The sequence below is a fragment of the Rhamphochromis sp. 'chilingali' genome (genome assembly GCF_963969265.1).
Source record: "Rhamphochromis sp. 'chilingali' genome assembly, chromosome: 14".
Classification (NCBI taxonomy): Eukaryota; Metazoa; Chordata; class Actinopteri; order Cichliformes; family Cichlidae; genus Rhamphochromis; species Rhamphochromis sp. 'chilingali'.
In genome coordinates this window covers 12647694-12661964 of record NC_137941.1, presented here as the reverse complement: position 1 = coordinate 12661964, position 14271 = coordinate 12647694, and the positions used below count along the sequence as shown (strand labels likewise).

The 14271-nt window shown below is 37.2% G+C and overlaps 1 long non-coding RNA gene across 2 annotated transcripts; it reads left to right on the top strand.

The window, feature by feature from the left end:
- Nucleotides 1–2595: 2595 nt before the first annotated feature.
- LOC308409782 lies at nt 2596–6699 on the top strand. Of its 2 annotated transcripts, none has more exons than XR_013974079.1 (5): nt 2596–2682; nt 3383–3448; nt 3799–3954; nt 4407–4499; nt 4780–6697. It is a non-coding gene; the product is annotated as an uncharacterized lncRNA (long non-coding RNA). The 2 variants fall into 2 exon arrangements; XR_013974078.1 differs by lacking the exon at nt 2596–2682 and adding an exon at nt 2704–2839 and having other exon boundaries at nt 4780–6699.
- Nucleotides 6700–14271: the final 7572 nt, after the last annotated feature.

Genomic DNA, 14271 nt, shown 5'->3' with positions numbered 1-14271 from the left:
TCTGCCCCACTCCAAAAAAAAAGTTACTTTTTTTTCAAGGGCGGACACAACCTTCCAAGCTCCTGTTTAAATACAAAATTTTGGTTCATGTTATTGTTGCCACCTCTAAAAGTTCCAACCTCCATTGAGAGAAATATTGTTTTTCTCGTTATTCAGCATGTCAAAATAGTACTAAAGTCTACTGTTCTTATAGCCGCAAATGAAGGCAACTTGCTGTTTGGACGCAAAGTAATCAATGCTAAGATAGATAAAATGACACACACTCATCTGCTGTTCAGGAAATGTGAATGAATGTAACCTGAAAATGACAAGAGACATTTGGAAACCGAAGCACCAAATAACAACATTTTTTAAAATTATTACTCATCAGTAAAATTGAACATCTGAAACTTTTAGACTGCTTCATTATTTGTTTTATATTCAGTGATTCCATGTCTACAAAAACATTTTCCAACATTCAGCCTGGTCATAAATTAAATTTCACAAAAATCAGTTTTGTGAAATTTAATTTGTTCTGCACCAGTGAAAACCTCTGCAATTGAAAAGTGAAGGTAGCACGGAAGTGCTACCTTAAATTCTACTGAGACTTGGCTGATTAGGGGTGCTGTTACATTGAGTGACAAACAGATGGTCTTTCATCATTTGTTTAAAGGCTTGGCCAGTGTGTGTGTGTGTGTGTGTTTTAAATTTAGCATCTCTTCTGTTATAAACTGTGAACCATGGCTGCACCTTTTAAACCAAACACTCCAGCCGTGTTTGCATCACCTGTACCCAGGTCAGTTAGACTATAAAAAAGGTAATCTTCTTCTTCTTCTCTTTGTTTGCATATTAATTTTTTAAGGAGGACGTCGACAAAGATGGAAAGGATTCGTTCAGCCTGCTTGAATTTTAATACGTTTTGATAGATCCAGGTTCAATTGAGATTGAAGTTATAAAATATGTAGGGACAAAAGTAAATTATTGAAACTTGAAGAGGAGAAGGGATTTGTTAACATATTCAAGCCTCACAATGTGCGCAAACTGTATATGACAAAGTGTGTGTGTGTGTTGCTGCAGACATGTAAAAAAAAAAAAAAAACTCTTCAGCCCTGCATAATACTCCCCCCCATAAATATAGTATGCAGACCAGATGACCAGATCATAAATATGAATGTAAATAGTCAGAATTTTTTATCTGGGATGGAAAAATGTGGTGTTTGTCAAAGAGCACAGAAGCTCCATGAAAATCTGATGGCTAAAGAGGGAAATTTAATGATCCTGTTGTTTGTCATTTACTGTAAATAATTAATACTTATGTATATTTCAGTTTTTAACATTTGCTTTTCAGGTGTTGCACACCATATTGTTAATTTATTTATAAACATTCTGGATGTCCATCAACAAGGTAATTCCCAGGACATGCATAAGGTCTATCTGCTTAACTAATTTACTAAAATCATGTGTAATTAAAAATAACCTTTACCCCTTGATGAACTCATTATTATTTTCTGCTCCATTGCTACTCACAATCACTCTGCCAAAAAAAGGTGCGTCGCCTGACTTTGAAAGAACTGGTCTTTGTTTTGAGATCATCTGATTTTTAGAAAAATGTAAAACCTTCATGTTTGGGTCATGAAATTACCAAGTTACATTTAAAAATTAAAAAGCTAACAAACTGCTTTGACTTGAAATTACTTTAAGGTGAATGCTTTAACAAATGTGACATGGGTGTGTGTGTTTATGCGTGTGCGTGTGTCTATCTCATTAACCCTCGAGTGAATCCATCCATTCACACAGACACTAATACATACCCCATAGCGATGCGGTCACTGAAGTGAAATGAGTTTAATTAACTTCATGACATCAAAAATAAAACATTTTGTGGTTGTTAAGTTGCGATGTTACCTTGAGGTTTTGTTGGTTTTGGTCATGCTATATAGTTTGGTAATAATGAGAATATCTCATATAAAAATGCTTCGACTTTAATCAAATCCTGACTGTCTCACCAAAGGCTACAAAAGAAAAAAAGAAGTTTAATAAAGGCTTTTTAAATACAGATTAAAATTTAAAACTGGAATCACAATCTCAAGTCAAATATACTAAAGATGTTTTGATGTAGAACAGGGGATGGCAAACTCCACAGAGCTAATTTTAAGCAATTCTTGACACCAAAAATCTTTATGGAGCAGCAAAATGTGTTTGAGTCTTATAATAACTTATTTAAGCTATTTGTTATGTATTTCTAGTGTTTAAATAACATTTTTACTTGGTATAACCAGAGAAGTTTAACTTTTCGGGTTAAATAAAGTGCATTTCTCTTATTTTACCTTAATGAGGGTGATAACCTACACTCAAAAAAATGAATGAGGTGGATTGTTCAGTGTATATTAATTATTTATTTTCATTTTACTTAAAATATATGTTTTTGTTAAGTTAACATGTGTTTTTCTAATCAAGTCTACGTAATTGTGTCTATTATTCAACGTACATAATACTAATGTGTTACTTGATCGCATAACATTTAAGTTAAGTCAATTAGGATCGATATACCTTGTATATCCACAAGGTGGCAGTAATGCAAAAACAGTTGTAATGAAACCGCGCAGAACAAGAAGGTTTCACGGCTTGTGCCTGCTCATGCACAAGACTTCAAATTTAACTGAAAAGGGCTGTTTTGGCGCCAAGCTACTGTTTCTTTGAGAGGTAAGACCACTTTTTTTCTTTGACTATGTTGTGTAGTATCTATATGTCCAGCATGGTTATATTTTGCGTTTGTCTTACAAGACATGTTATATCGTTTGCGTGCGCTTGTTTTACATTAGTTTTACTGGGTCCTGGACATGCTTATTTTGTGGACTGTGTAAGAAACATTTTTATTGTTTTTTGTTTTATTAAGGGATTAGCTACAGGGGTTCATGGGGTTATTCTTTCAAGGGGTTATTTTTCCATTTGCTTTCTTGGGATTCCTTTTCTGTAATCCGAGAGTCGGAAATATCGAATAGGATAGCAAGGATAGCATAAAGTGACATTTAAAATCCAAAAAGTCAAGGGCGAAAGCCACTGTGACACCATTGTTCTGCTCTATCAGTAATCTGTATTATGTAAAAATGGTCTGTAAATACAGCATGTTTCCTAGCGGAGTTATACATATCAATGTAGTTATAAATTACAGTTTGTGAAAGTACACACCTAATTTTTTAAATAAAATTATTCAAGACATATGAGTGGACAGACAATGGAGGTCGACAGACCTGGTGATATTTGCTTCTATAGAAAGTTAGCACATGGCATTGTCAATCTCTTGCTTTTCTTCTGAGTAGTATTTTATTTAGTTGTAATTCAAACAATAATTTGCTTCTTGAAATTAAGTAATGAATTTCTTGTTTTACTTTATAAATCTCAGATCCTGCCTTTACCTGCTCCCTCCTATACTGATGTGGTGTATGTGGTATTGCTGAGCTTGTATGTGGTATGTGAACTGTTATACTTTTAAAAACAAAACTGTTTTATAAATTAAGTTTTCTTTTGTGACCCATCCCATGCCCCTGTTATTTCTTCTCCACATCTGAACCATGGTAAAGGTTGCAGTTCAAGGGCCTGAGGCATGAAATTCTTTTCAGATCAGCTGTGATCAATATTTTTTGGAACTTGATAAATAACAATAAAAGCTGTAATGGCTCCATTAGCATTTTGTGTAAATGTTTGTGTTAAAATTATAGCTTTAATGAGGTCTTACTACATTAGTTTTAGTTTGTATATGTGTACATATAGTATGTATATTTACAGTACAGTATGTTGTGTTTGTTGACATATTTTCAGGTGGAAGCAGAATATGTGAGGATTACTACTGCTGCACATGTTCCAAGGCTTTTTACACAACTTGACCAATACACTGACCAGCTCATAAAAGTCTTCAAGAAAAAAGGAGGCGTTGCAGGGAAGAAAATTAGACAAACTTTGGCCCCAGCCACACAGGTGCGTTATTCTGTTGGTAGCAAAATATTATGGCTAATAAGATCATTTTCAAATTTAAACAGCTAGTGTATGGTAGCTGCACAGTGCACTTACATTTATATTAAGCAAGACAAAGTTTGGTACTCAAAACGTTGGAAAATTTAAATTACCTAAACATATGTAAAATCTGATCCCTTGATTTAGGTTAAACCAGAAGTGAATGTTTTTATGTTATGTTTTGAATGCAAAAAAGATGATGTATTAGTTTGTCTTTACCTCCATTATGGACATATATAATGTGGTGGAAACCCTGCCCAACAGGTTAACTATTCATGTCCATGTGATGATTAGTTGGTCTTGTGTACATGTCTATCTGTGCAGTGGATATGTCATTCATTTTGCGTATAATGTGAGTTTCTGTCATCCTAAAGTATATCTGTTTTCTCTTCCTGTATCTCTGCCACTCTCTACAGAAGGAAAGTATTGAAAAGGGGAGGGAGTGTGTCCTCAGGGCACTACCTTTTTACCTGAATGAAGACCCAAGCATCCTCTTCAAAGAATAATTGGTTGGTAATTTTAGTTTAGTTTTTTATCTGTATTAAACCAAATTTTGAATAACTAATGTTGTTGCATGTTGTTGTAATTTGCATGGAACCTGTTTAAATGTTTTGGGAAATCTTGTATACCCAAACTATTTATATTTATCGTTGAATCTGTAGTCTGAAATAGTGGCACACTGGGGTGCATGTTCCTAATATTGTGTTTACGTCATTAAAGGGTAGCTTTGGCCCTTTTTCTTTCTTTTTTTAAAACTGGATGCCATTTTTCTATGTTTTTGTGTCTAAGCTACAGCTGTTCAGAGGGAGCTGGAACAAATTACCCTTGCTATCTTTACCATCGAAAGAGCTGATGCCAGCACTCCTCCAGCCGATGTGGGTATAACCATCTAGTGTGTCCTGCATGACCTGGAAGACCTGGCCTCTGCATGTGCACTCTTAATGGGTGGGATATATGCACTGAATCTCAGTTAACCTCAAGACTGAAAGCTTTCTTTGAAGTACTTCAGAAGCTCTTCCTTCATCTGTATGTCAGCATACTCTTGACCAAGGTACAGTTGCTCAAGAATACACTGAATGAATAAGCCAACCTTTAATTTGGATGATGAATGTTCTGTCAGATGGACAGAAGTTTTTCGGAGGCTGAATGGGAATAAAATGGTAATTTGTAAATGACAGATAACGGGAAAATTACATTTAAGAGAAATTTAGAACATTTTGAAAAGTTTGTAAACTACTACAATTTGAGAGATTTTACTGTTGTGGGGGGCTAGTAAGAGACAATCAAAAGTATTGAGATTTAAAGGATTTAATTGAGAGATGATACTGCACCAGAAATGTTGAAGGGTGGTGTGTATATTAGCGTTCAAGGCATATTGTTATGAGGTGGAAATATGTTCATATTCAGTTTGTGTTACATTGTGTGCATTGTAAAGGTAATTGCAATACATACTAAAAATAAGGGTAAGTTAGGAGGTTGATCTGATATCCTCGTGTTGGTGTTGTTCCCAGATCATCATACTAAATGTTGTTCCAGGATCAACATTGCAAGTGACCAATCAGAATGTTGTGACGTCATACTTTTGCGACTTCGGGAAAAACCGGTGTAAAACAAAAAACTGTACTTAAGCTGCGTGAAACCGCCTCTGTCCGCCGATCAACTGACCCTAACCCTAACCGTAACCCTTTAATAAACAGTAAGCAGAATTGATATTGTCCTTGCAACATTGGAATTTCATAAATGCACGAATGGCTTGGCGCGCAAAAGAATAACGTCACAACAATGTGACAACATTTTCATGATGGTCTGGGAACAACACCAACACGAGGATATCAGATCATCCAAGTTGGGAATGCAGGATGAATGTATATTTTGTGGACTTTTAAAGACGAACAATTGTTTCCATGTTAAAATGTTTACATCTGAAGTTTTTTGCCCAAACACTAGTAAAATAAATGTTGACAGTGGCAAGTGTTAAATGGTTACTGCTGTGCTGTTGCAAAAAAAACTGAACGCTGACAAGCTGTTTTATTGTTAGACCATAATGTTGGCATGTTTTGTTAAAGTTTTATTTGGGATGGTGATGTAATTTTCTTTGATTGCTAATATCAGTGGACTATTTATTATTATTATTATTATTATTATTATTATTGTTGTTGTTGTTACATAAATTTTTTTTAAATTGTGGCTGTTGAGGTGGACACTTCACTTTGCATTGTTAAAGGAAAGCACTTCATTGGCATTGTGTTACTGGACTGACCCTAAGCAATCATTGCAAATAGCAACTTTGCTATCCATTTTAGACACTAAAAGAAAAAACCACTCACAGACCTTACTAGCATCACATGTGCATAACTCAAGTGTCATCTTATCAATGTGTTATGTGATCTTCAATGCGTTTTTTTTTTTTCTCTCTTCTATTTCTGGTAGATACAGACATTTAATTTAAAGTCTTGATGTTGCATCTGTCTACATACTGTTAATTACTAACCCTAATGAGCTGTTGTGTTTTATTTTGGACTGGGTTTACACAAATGCTCACTGAATGTGTTGGCAATAAAAGAAATTTTAAAAAATAAGTTGGATGTACTTAATTCATTTGTGTGGAACCTGTTGACAAAATAGATTTATGTAAAACTAATTAATAAAGCACAAGGTGGCTGAAAATATAATATTTGAATTAATCTAACTTAAATTTAACATTTTACTGCCACAAATAAGAAATGTGTTGAAGTAACTAATCTAAACTATCTAACCTGAAAATATATCATCTTTGTTCATACAACATAACTTGATTTAGTTAGTCTTAAATATGTCTTGTTAATCTTAAGTAGTTTTTTTAAATTAGATGAACTAAAGATTTTTGCTTTAAACTAACATAATTCAATTTCGTGGAACCTGTTGACAAAATAATTTTAATTAAAGTCAACGTTTCATTTTTTTGAGTGTAGTAAATATAAATATGTGTCTTTTAATGTTATTAATGGGTGTAATTTAAAAAGAAAAAAGAAAAAAATAATATAGCTCTCAATATAGTCAATGTAAACAAAAATGTGTTCAATTTGATTTGAATTAATGTTCAGCAACAGAATCCATAGTATTATGAACCATCAATGCTATTGCAGGGTAGGTTCAGCAAAATTAAGTGGATAAGTCCTTTTTTTTTCAGTCACATTGAGTCACTGGAGATAGGGGGGGGGGGGGGGAAAAAAAAAAAAAAAAGAGCGACATATGGCTCTGGAACAGCAAATATGAGACCCCAGAGTTACTGTACTGTTTTTATCTTAGTTTGTCCGACTGAAATTATAGAGAAAGTCTTTTTTTTAATGTCCTGTGCATTAAGCTGTATATTGCAGTAGCATCAACGGTTCATTATTGCTAAGGATGTGCTTACAAAACCAACAAAAGAAGTTAGTAATGAGACAGAAAACATGCTCCTCTTTGAGAAATGATTAGTTGCTTCACTCGTGTGCCATCTTATTATTCACTGCCATCAGTACAAGGCTCTATGTCTGGGACATCCTGTGGAATATCATATTTGTTTTCAGGTTAAGATTTCCATAGGGGTTAATTTTAGGAGGGACAAAGTATTAAAACTAATCTCAGCATTTTTTGCCTGTGTGAGTGAACGCTGTAGAGCCGGGGTGGGAAATATTCCCAAAGGGGCACATGAGAAACTGGGACTTTTGTCGAGGGCTGCGCCAAGAAGTTGAACTCAGTTCGGCTCAATTTTAAATTTATTTCTTTTTAAACTGTATAAACTGCAACTGCCAAGAGTAGATGTTACAATTAAGCCCTAATTGTGGCCTCTTGGGAAAATTAATTGCCCTCCCCTACTGCTCATTCCTGAGCATCTTTTTACAATGATCTCACTGTAAAAGGGGAGATTCCTCATTGTGAAGGTCTACAACTAAAATTGTAGACCTTCAGAAATTGGCTCTCAGAAATAATGCAGATGCACTGGAACACGCATACACACACACACACACACACCTCAAAGCCATAAAAATAGATTGTGAGTGACTCAGCCGTTATGTAAAGTCCATCTCTGATAGGGCCGCCTGGGGCTGTTTATGTCAGTTTAGCTTGACGGCACTAGAGCTGAGGTGACACATGTCTGCTGTGTCCGAGCTTCAACACACATTCACAGAGCCACACACACGCGCACGCACACTTTTCCCAGAACATACGTGTGATCCTCTCAGTCTTCTTTCCTCTCTGCATTCCCCAGCGTGTGTCCCCCAATGGACAAGGATGTGATATAGTCAGCGTAATGGACTCCCCGCAGCCCAAACAGACTACGTTATTAGCATTTTAGCGCAGACTGGGACGGAAACACCATGTTAGACATGATTCATATCCACCATTCCTCTGGTCAGTTAGGCAGCTCAATCAGGACTGGTAAACATTAGCAACTGTGGACTTAAATCAAGAGTATGACTGTAGATTAACTTGATTTTGTTTTTTATTGAACATCAAATCAGATTCCGCCACAGAAAATATGTTATACTGGGAATTTGATTATATATTTATCAACTGTACTGGTCCCCTATGAGAAAACCTGGGCGGTCTTAATTATAGTGAGACATTTTAATCAGCTTCCATCTATGTTTCCTTCCTTATTATCCTGGGTGTGAATATAGACCTTTACACTGGTGCAGAGATTTTTGTATCCTCAGCAAAGTGTGCAATGAGTGTTTGGGGAGGTCACATTTAAAGATCCGAATTTATCTGAAAGTTCTGCTGACCAGCCATAAACACATAATCATAAACACAATTGTTGAGAGTAGTAATGGCCTCTTGTCACCATCCCCATTCCTTATCCTCACGCCACCACACTTTTTGCTTACTGTATCTTTGCTTTAATGATTCCCATCCACTCTTAGACATTAGGAAAAACGGGTTTGCATGTAATGATGGTTGGACCCCAAATGCAGATTCGCAAGAAGACAGGGATCAAATGAGAACCTTTATTAAAGCCATTTGAGTAGTCTGAAAGGCTACAAAATAACAAAGTCAGGTAACAGTAGGACATGCCAAAGAACCAAAACAATTTGAGGGTGGCAGAATGGAAACAACTTGGGAACTACACACAGCTGAACTACATCTGATAACAACACTCTGGGAGGTAAATTTGGCAAAAAGATACATGACTATCAAAATAACACAGGAAGTAACGAAACAGAGAGTATCTCACTATATACGGGGAACAAGGAATGTAACGTGAACTGATAGGAGGAATACCACAAACACAACTGTAACTGCAATAAACAAGTACAAAGCTGAAAATGCAAAAAGTAAGAATCAGACTGAATGTAAGTAATGATAAACAGAGCTTAAGACTTTTAAAAAAACCCCCAATGAGCCAGGACCATGCCTGGATTATTTGTGATAACATTTGACCCTACTTCAGGCACATTTCCTTTTACATATCTGTACATTTTCAACATTTAAAATGTCTTTTAAAAAGGGTTAGACATACAGGAAAGCAAATAAGCACTGTGATATCTTCTAAATGACCTAAAAAATACCAAACAGTTATTCAGATCCCATTTCATAATGCTAGACCGGACTGCTTGACCGAGCTGAAGTGGGGTTTTGGGGTTTAACAGAGGGGTAGCTGACGCCCTTGAAGCCAAGAAAGCAGTACACATAAACATCCTTGAAGGTTTTCCGTGTTCACATAATCCTGGAGTGTGAGACAGGAAGAGAAAAAAGCCGAGAGAGAGCGAGAGATGAAAGAGTCTCCTCGTATCCCGTCTCAGTGACAACAGATCTCAGACAGACAGAAAGAGAGGCACACACTGACTCACAGACTGTTAAATTGAATGTGTTAAATACTGTGTGTGTGTGTGTGTCTGTCTCGCTGTGTGTGTGTGTGAGTGTTCGGTGTACAGAGTTAATGACAGTCTTAATTGGTGCAGGCAAATATCCCTCCCACTGTTCCTCATTCTACATCTACTAATAGAAAGACATTCACTCCCTTAAGACAGTTAGCAATAATGGTGGTGGGATGTATTTGATAAACATGAATGTGCGCACACACACATATACACAGATTTTTGTCTCTTGCATTCTGATGAACTCATTGTGCACATCTTGCATGCATTATTAACATCTTTACACTTGAGCCTCCACAGCCAAAACACGCAGTATAGACTCTTACATATTTTGAAAGACTGCCCTCGGTTCCACCTTTTAGGCAGGTACCATAAATGGAGGGATTGCTTGGCCCAAGTTTAATTTGGGAAGTTGTTGAAAGCTTGTGAGATAGGATGGCTTTAGAGTTATGCTTATCTTTCCTGGAAACTGGAAAGAGTTATAGTTCAAGTTATTATACGGTCAGGTTATCATGTGAGAGGAATTTACTCTAATGCTGATCAGCTGTCTGAAGCTTGTTGAAGTTCAGCATGTTGTTTGAAACATGCTAAAAATGAACGATTGAACAGACAATGATTTGACCTGTGTTCCTGATTATTTAGCCATCCAGCTATGGTCATGTTGGTGATCCAGTAATGAAAACGCAAAAGATTTTAGGACACAGTCAACTTTTGAGTTATTAGTAAAGACATTGAAATGCATGTAAAACAGAGTGAGTGTCAATATACAAAAAAATGTTCTACATCTAATGTGAAGCCAGGTAGTTGGTATATGCTGTCTGTAGTTCCACTGCAAACAAGTGCAAAAATCTCAGGTTTCACTTTCATGTTTACAAGCTGGCCTTTGGCTTTTCTCCCCATAGAAAACCTGTAGTGGCTACAGTTGAAGTGACACAGCTATTACCAATTCTGCCCACATAGTCTACTGCCTTTTCCCACCCATAGCTCACAGGACACATTTGGCCATCCGTGGAGGGGTTCTCCTTCTGAATGGCCTCTCCTGGGGTTTCTTCTCATTTTCCTTGTTAGTTACAATAAAAATGTTTCTTTCAGTAAGTTTTTTTCGTGTCTTCATAGGGAGCTGAGGCTGGGTTGGAAGCCCACGCTGCTGTGCCCTTTGAGACACGCTGGGCTCTACAAACAACCGCAAACAAGTGGGGTAAAGCACTAAAATCTAAACATTAAATGTTAAAGTACTGAACTCAAAGACAGGGATAGTTTAACACTTTAGAAAGTACACTTATGTGCTTCCTTGTCAAGAGATTTACAACTCTCATATTTTTCTAAGCAACATCATTTGAAGCTGGGCATAAAAGTCAATATATATTTTTACACTGTACACACTTTTTGCATATATTGAAAAAACAAATCGGTGTTAATTAGAGAAAACCTATAGATCTGAGTGCTCCAGCTCAGTTTCTAATCCTTATGCATCCTTATCACAACCTTCTATTAAAAGTTACTTTCTGCTGCTTTCTTATTCACAAAGGGCTGCCACAGCAGGTAGCATGTTTGATTTGGCAGATTTTTACATAAACCCCAAAGGGATTTGTGTCTTTTGTCTTGCTCGAATCAAACCCAGGATCCTTCACTTGTTAGGGAAACCGCTACACTACAGTCACACCTATTAACTGTGGAAAAACAGTATGCAAAACATTGCCCCTAAAAACACACTCAGGTTTAGTATTAAATTAAGTGCACTTTCCAGTTTTACCAGAAATTTGATGTGACTGGTTCCTTCTCTCCTTTCACAAAACATGACACCAAGAACACACCAATAGAAATATGCTGTGAACTGGTCAGTAGAAGACAGATGCATATTTTCTGCTATTTAAACAAACTCAAGAATAAGTATACATAGACCTGTGCTTTAGTTTGCAAGACAAGCAGTTCCCCTTGGATTTGTCTGTCTTTTTTTTCTTTTTTCTGCATATACATGTACACGTGTCATTACAGGCTTTACACCCTGCAGCTCTGGATAAGTCTACGCTTTGAATCTAACCTGGATTGTCTGCCTCTCGCATGGCAAAGACTTCTGAGGAAAAGCTGCAAAAGAGGCAGCTCAAAGCCAGAGAAAAAGCTAACATCAATTCACACAAGCTGTTGCACTCCGGAGCCCAAATTGCCCATGACACACCCAGAAAATTCCCTTCCTTCACAATATGACACTTCACCTCCCATCTCTCGTGGGTAGCAGTTGATCAGGAACAAATACAAGCAGGGGAGTAGAGTGTTAAGGAAGAGCGCATCGAATCAGTATATAAAAACAGTTAGGGCCATTTTCTGCTAAAAATATCCAATACCATCTTCTTACCCAGAATAAGTCTATGAAAAAAATGAAATAAAAACTGCATTTTAACTAGCACACACACACACACACACACACATAGACAGATCCCGCAGAGCTGTTGTCAGCCTGGATTTACAAAATAAGACAAGTTGGGCTTTGCAGGCAGCCAGTGGTTGTCATCAAGACTAGGTGACTGTTAGTTGGAGCTATTTTGATGCTGTTCACATGTTATTTGCTTCACACACCCTCCTGTCACGTATTGTTCCCAACATGTCTCGCGTGCGTTCAAACGTATGTGGGAATTTTTGTGCGCGTGTGCGACTGTGTATTCATGTGTCTGCCTGATTTCCCATCATCCCAAATAATCATCCCACAGTCATGCGTGAGATGCGATTTCCGTTAAACAATAGCAGGCCGGCTCGCCTTACTGACCCACAACCTCTCAGGCTGCGGGTGAACAAACACTCGTATGTGTGCACAACTCATCCTCTCAGCTTGAATTCACAGCAGCACATGCACTTTTGACTACACACACAGCCTCCGAAGCTCAGCCTCCATCAGGGTAGTGGTGATGACACAGTTTCTTTATGTTGATGCTCATTTAACTGCCTTCCTGAGCTGACTTTAATAACCGAGGCCAACTGCATGTCACTGCAGCAGTAGCCTTAACCACTGCATACTGGGCAAGAAGCGAACAAATACTAATGATTTTCCTGCCAAGAGGGGAAAAAAGGGAAGTTATTGTGAATGCCCCAGACCTGTCTTTAACACAAATGGTTGTAATTTTATTGAAATGAGGGACAGACTGGTTGGCCTACTTTGAGTGCCAGTGATGATTCAGCTCACACTGTTAGCCTGTTCGTCACTGTAGTAGGTAATCTGTTCAGATGTGTAGATTATAGATGAAAATGGGCAGTCATTTATGTTTTTAAAGAAACTTTAATTTCACCTTTTGGGACAACCACTCAATCCTGGGTGGTATTTGTCAGTCAGGTGTCAATCAAATACTACACTTTTTCTAACAAATTGAAGATATTGCTGAAAATGGAGCTGCCAGGCAGGAGGAAAACAGGAAGACCACAAAGAAGATCCGTGGATAGTGAAGGAGGACATCCTGAGGGTTAGTGGGGGCAGAGGAGGATTTTCAGTTCAATTCAGTTCAATAAATTTTAATTATATAGCGCCAAATCACAAGAACGGTCGCATCAGGGTACATAATACTGTAAGGTAAAGACTCTAATATATACAATATTTCCCACCCCCCACCCCCAACAAACAGACAATCCCCTATGAGCAAGCACTTTGGTGACAATGCCAAGGAAAAACTCCCTTTTAACAGGAAGAAACCGTCGGCAGAACCAGGCTCAGGGAGGGGCAGCCATCTGCCACGACAGGGTGGGGATGAGGATGCTAGGGATCGGGTGAGATGGAAGCAGATGATCCAATGTGGAGACTTTGAAAAGGAGAGGCCAGAAAAAGAAAAAGAACACATGAGGTTTTCAATATCGCTGCATTTTACTGTTGTGGTCACACTGGAGCCAGGCTTGAGGAAAAAAAATCAGACAAATAAAGAATGATTAAAGGTTAAGAATAAATAAAAACAAGAGTAAATAAAAACATTTTGCAAGAAATTAACCTCCAGTTTTCACCTAACTATTTGGGATATTATAAGAATGTTTGAAAAAACCCATAAGGGAATTGTGGGGTTAATTTACACCATAATAGAATGAAGTTGCCATTGTTGAACCATGTATGAAACACTTATTTAGAAGAATGAAGGTGCAGAAAAGTCTAAATGTAATACCCCTCTGAGGTCACGGGGTCTCGGGAGGATACATTTATTTTTTAAACTTTAATCTTTTGTCTCAGACAAAAAAAAAGTCTCAAGGAATCATTTATTTAAGCTTTAATAATTCATTATGTCATCATGCTTTGTGTCGTTGTCCTCTATATTTGATAGCTGCTTAAATAAGTTGGTGCTTGTGACCTCTAAGTATCACACAAACTCAGAATCACTGTACTCCATAGTGGCAGATGACACAAAATGTCGGTGAAACTCATCCGATAATGTCTGAAAATATCTTCTTGACATTTGATTCTCTGAGCCCAGTG